The sequence below is a fragment of the Seriola dumerili genome, unplaced genomic scaffold (genome assembly GCF_002260705.1).
Source record: "Seriola dumerili isolate Sdu_G_001 unplaced genomic scaffold, Sdu_1.0 BDQW01000216.1, whole genome shotgun sequence".
NCBI lineage: Eukaryota > Metazoa > Chordata > Actinopteri > Carangiformes > Carangidae > Seriola > Seriola dumerili.
Window position 1 is genome coordinate 2,444,868 of NW_019174471.1, and position 6,076 is coordinate 2,450,943.

A 6,076-nucleotide genomic window follows, 5' to 3' on the forward strand; every position below is an offset into this window, starting at 1 on the left:
TATTATGTCCAGAGGCGGGGCGGGCTAGGGGGGGCGGGGTTGATAAGGCCCGGGATTTCTACGTTCAGAGCTCTATGTTTGTAGAAATGAAGCATCAACAGGCGTCAACAGTGTCCAACAGACAACAGGGTGAGACACACAGCTTCAGGGAACATAGAAAAATCCACACGCTGCAATTACCGTAATTATCTGCAGTTACACAGAGGCGCCAGTCCACCACTGGCGTTACATCACTTATCTACACCGAGAACTGCATGACAAGGCTGCAAGTGGCTTCATTCTCATGACCGCTGACTTGCTGTGGACCTCACCAGTTTCTGTGATACTGGGTGTAATTTCGCGGGTACACGCCTGGAAACATCCTGTGCCATAACGTGCAGTTTTCTATGACACGCTGCTATCATTAAGATTTATAAAGCATTTAACATAAGATGTTTGGATTTTGTTTGTTCGGGTAAATATAATGAGAAATGTCCCTTTAATAGAGTGTGCCTTTACCTGTGGCTAAACATCACCATCTGGTGGTAGAAACTGGTAATAAACCCTCTTTATAAAAATAAATTTGTATGTATTTCTTTTTCAAAATGCATATAAATCCAGTAATGAACATGAAATTATAGTATTGTGGTCTCATAAAGTTCAGAGGCAAGTTGAAAAAGGAATCTGTGCAGCAGAGGTCAAGATATGCAGACTTTTAATCCCTATATGGGTCAAGTTTCAAAACACTGGATCCTTCATATCCCATAATGCAATTTCATACACCTTTTGTTAGACCTTCTGTTCTTGTGTGACATCATGAGGGTTATTTGCTCAGGCTTTAGAAACCACCTCCAGAGCCAGGGGAAACATTATGCAACAGTTTTCACAAGCTGAGTGGTCATGAGAAAGAAGCTGAACTTGATGTATAAAATCAGTGGATTTTTAATTTTAGTTCTTTTTTTTTTTGACTCCAGAAGAGGAAATAAGTGATGTCACGACAGGATAACAAGGTGTACCTGCTCCCAGACGCCAGACTGGGAAGCATCAGATTTACCAGTAAGAAAACAAAACTGTGTGTTTTTCCATGCTGAGAGGATGAACGTCGACAAACTCTCAGCTCAGGGGGGATTTTGTGTAAGTGGCCTTTTAGGGAGTGATTACACCCCACAGGGTGTCTACTTTCACACATTAAGAGACACTTGTAGGTGTGACCTGGTACAGACAGTAGCGACTTTGCTTAACAAAAGGACCCTAGTGCTGGGGCAACGATGGCCATAGGTGGCTGCAGATAAGGGTGAGGGGGGATGGGGCAGAAGTCAAGTCTACCTCAGATGGTAAATTTAACCCTAAACACAACTCCCAGCTCCAAAACAAGTCTCTGAAGGAGTCCCAACTGAGCAAAATGACCTGATTTTGCACAAATATCCCAAATCTGAATATCTAAACCACAAACTGGCATCACTCGCCATGATGCATGAGGACACACTTGAGGTCAGACAGACTTCCTCTGACACCTCCCGGCTTCCTTTTCTCTCTTTGATGTGAGCCATATCAAGGTCTCTGAAGAATCGGAGAGGAGGCAGACTGTCTCCATCCTCTGTGGTCTACTTTATTCTCCTTCAGATACTGGAGCAAGTATTCTCTGCATCAGAGTGAGGGGTTCGACGAGTCTGTGGGTAGACACACAGGGAAACTGTTCACAGCAGCTTTGATGTTACAGATTGGGTTACAGGCGTTCATGCAGACTTTATCTAGAGTGCTTTGAGACAGGAAACTGATGGCATCCAGCTTTGTTTTTACTTGTAATATATTGAGATTTAATCCAGTAGCTCTCTGTTCTCTTATCCTCATGAAGAGATGACTTTGTAGATAAACTGTGTTTGATCATCAGGTTGATTATCAAGCTCTGCTTCTGTGATGCCTCCTCACACAGTAGAGTCTGACCTGAGAATAACGTCTCTGTATTCTTATTCTGCAAGTGCAGTACAGGGTTTCATGCAGTTTATTTTTTTTAACAAGGGAAATAAGGAGGAAAGAAACTGTTTGTTATAAAAAAGTGTTCAATTTATACAGTGTCTTGTACTTCATTACCATAAATAAGCTTTGTCTTGATTGGAAAGTGTGAACTGGTATATACCTGTTCAGAAGTTTAAATGCAGGGATGCGCAGAGAAGAATTATGTAGATAATTAAGATTAAATAAACGTGTTAGTTCAGCACATTTTTAACTGGCAAGCATGATATCCTTTTTTCCAGGACACAAATTAACACTATACGTCTGACTTATCTTTTTTTTTTTCTTAATTTGTTAAAGTAAAACTCCCACAACTAAAAAATAAATGTTACTATAACAAAAAATAAAATAATAATTACTATATATATGAGAGAGAAGTTTGGCAGAATACGTAACGACGTTGTATCCGGTACTTCCTTTTCAAAATAAAGCAATTTTTTAGTAAACATACGGAAAACCCACACATAGCAATGAAAGTAAAAATAACAACATTTAAAACAGAATAAATTAAATAAATTAAGTGGACTTTAACACAAATTGTACGTTTATAAAAAGAAAAAAGATTTAAATAATGTGAAATTAAAAGCGCTTATTTTGTTTGGTCCCACTATGTATCATTGGAAAGTGGAAGTGCAATAAATCCGTCAGTTAAAAGCTCTTTATGCATCAAATAGATTTTTGGACTTTGAACACAGGTGGAGCAAATTACTAATTAATGGCAGGTTAATTATTATCTATTAATGATAACATTATTGTTGGTCTACTTGGCCTACATCAACACACACTGTGACATATTACACCCATGGTTAAGGCTCTCCTTTTATCAGCAAATACTCTTTTAAATCGTTTCACTTATTGGCACGATATAACACATTAGGTTGTCAATGTGTCAATTTTTCCCTGAAGGGCAAACTTGATGCTTTTATTTTCTAGGCCTAAATCAACTATTTTTCCGGCTCATTCTGTCTGTCAATCTCTGACTTGATGTCTCTCAGGTCAAGCCAGTCCCTTCATTCTCCTCCTTCATTTCCATAATACCATATTCCATATGTCATTATTGGATACCATTGGTCCGGGAGGCAGTCACTCCACCAGGTCAACAGACTGAGTGTGGATACAAACTTCACTGACTCACTGACAGTGTCGTTTGACTGTATTGTTTCAGACTTTGCACAAAGAATAAGGCTACTACTAGTAATGTAATTTATAATATTAAATATGTCAGACATTTTTATTCAATATATTCAACATATATTTCTTGTTGTGTATCAAATGGTGAATAAGTCGCGCGCCTTCAACACAAAAATACTAACGTATCGCTTTCTGTATGAGTAACTGCATTTACGGAAAAGGAAATACATTATGTATGTTATAAATGTTAAATTCGGCAGCTTTTTAAAGCGAATTAAAATAGTTTCCTGGACGTATTTAGGGCTAATTGAAAGGATATACAACGATTTAATTGCATGGTGAAAAATATAGCTCTATGTATGTAGTCATCCCAGGAACCATTATTGGCATTTTATATTTTAACAGCTGTGTTAAAGTGAAGTCAGCCAGCAAGCAGCTACCTGCAGTGTCATCCTGCTGGCAGCCAGGTTGACGCCGCGCTAGCCGCTTTTCCTCCAGGCTACTCAGACTGCTGCTGCTGCCGCAGGAGGAGCGGACAGCCGCTCACAGAAATTAGCAATCCATGGCGCCACCGAGACGACACAGGAACGACACACACACACACACACACAACACACACACACACACCACACACACATACAGCGCGCGCCCAGACACAATTGCCCTTTAAACGGCAATACAAAACAAGATCTGTATCTGCACCAACTGCTTTCATCAGAATTAAAAGAAAATCAGAATGCATCACATGTACAGATTTATTTTGGTTCTTTATACGTTTATTTATTTATTTAGTATTATTTTACAATTGAGACTGGAGAACATTTGTGAGAGAGAAAAAAACCCCTTCACCTGCAGAAAGTGTCGGTTAGTGTAGTAATATTATGTCCAGAGGCGGGGCGGGAGGGGGGGGGGGGGTGATAAGGCCCGGGATTTCTACGTTCAGAGCTCTATGTTTGTAGAAATGAAGCATCAACAGGCGTCAACAGTGTCCAACAGACAACAGGGTGAGACACACAGCTTCAGGGAACATAGAAAAATCCACACGCTGCAATTACGCGTAATTATCTGCAGTTACACAGAGGCCGCCAGTCCCACCACTGGCGTTACATCACTTATCTACACCGAGAACTGCATGACAAGGCTGCAAGTGGCTTCATTCTCATGAACCGCTGACTTGCTGTGGACCTCACCAGTTTCTGTGATACTGGGTGTAATTTCGCGGGTACACGCCTGGAAACATCCTGTGCCATAACGTGCAGTTTTCTATGACACGCTGCTATCATTAAGATTTATAAAGCATTTAACATAAGATGTTTGGATTTTGGTTTGTTGCGGTAAATATAATGAGAAATGTCCCTTTAATAGAGTGTGCCTTTACCTGTGGCTAAACATACCATCTGGTGGTAGAAACTGGTATAAACCCTCTTTATAAAAATAAAATTAGTATGTATTTCTTTTTCCAAAATGCATATAAATCCATGTAATGAACATGAAATTAGTGATTGTGGTCTCATAAAGTTCAGAGGCAAGTTGAAAAAGGAATCTGTGCAGCAGAGGGCTCAAGATATGCAGACTTTTTAATCCCTATATGGGCAAGTTTCAAAACACTGGATCCTTCATATCCCATAATGCAATTTCATACACCTTTTGTTAGAACCTTCTGTTCTTGTGTGACATCATGAGGGTTATTTGCTCAGGCTTAGAAACCACCTCCAGAGCCAGGGGAAACATTATGCAACAGTTTTCACAAGCTGAGTGGTCATGGAGAAAGAAGCTGAACTTGATGTATAAAATCAGTGGATTTTTAATTTTAGTTCTTTTTTTTTTTGACTCCAGAAGAGGAAATAAGTGATGTCACGACAGGATAACAAGGTGTACCTGCTCCCAGACGCCAGACTGGGGAAGCATCAGATTTTACCAGTAAGAAAACAAAAACTGAGTGTGTTTTTCCGATGCTGGAGAGGATGAACGTCGACAAACTCTCAGCTCAGGGGGGATTTTGTGTAAGTGGCCTTTTAGGGAGTGATTACACCCCACAGGGTGGTCTACTTTCACACATTAAGAGACACTTGTAGGTGGACCTGGTACAGACAGTAGCGACTTTGCTTAACAAAAGGACCCCTAGTTGCTGGGGCAACGATGTGCCATAGGTGGCTGCAGATAAGGTTGAGGGGGGATGGGGCAGAAGTCAAGTCTACCTCAGATGGTAAATTTAACCCTAAACACAACTCCCAGCTCCAAAACAAGTCTCTGAAGGAGTCCCCAACTGAGCAAAATGACCTGATTTTGCACAAATATCCCAAATTGAATATCTAAACCACAAAACTGGCATCACTCGCCATGATGCATGAGGACACCCTTGGGTCAGACAGACTTCTCTGACACCTCCCGGCTTCCTTTTCTCTCTTTGATGTGAGCCAATATCAAGGTCTCTGAAGAATCGGAGAGGAGGCAGACTGTCTCCATCCTCTGTGGTCTACTTTATTCTCCTTCAGATACTGGAGCAAGTATTCTCTGCATCAGAGTGAGGGGTTCGACGAGTCTGTGGGTAGACCACAGGGAAACTGTTCACAGCAGCTTTGATGTTACAGATTTGGGTTACAGGCGTTCATGCAGACTTTATCTAGAGTGCTTTTAGACAGGAAAACTGATGGCATCCAGCTTTGTTTTACTTGTAATATATTGAGATTTAATCCAGTAGCTCTCTGTTCTCTTATCCTCATGAAGAGATGACTTTGTAGATAAACTGTGTTTGATCATCAGGTTGATTATCAAGCTTCTGCTTCTGTGATGCCTCCTCACACAGTAGAGTCTGACCTGAGAATAACGTCTCTGTATTCTTATTCTGCAAGTGCAGTACAGGGTTTCATGCAGTTTATTTTTTTTTAACAAGGGAAATAAGGAGGAAAGAAACTGTTTGTTAATAAAAAAGTGTTCAATTTTACAGTCGTCG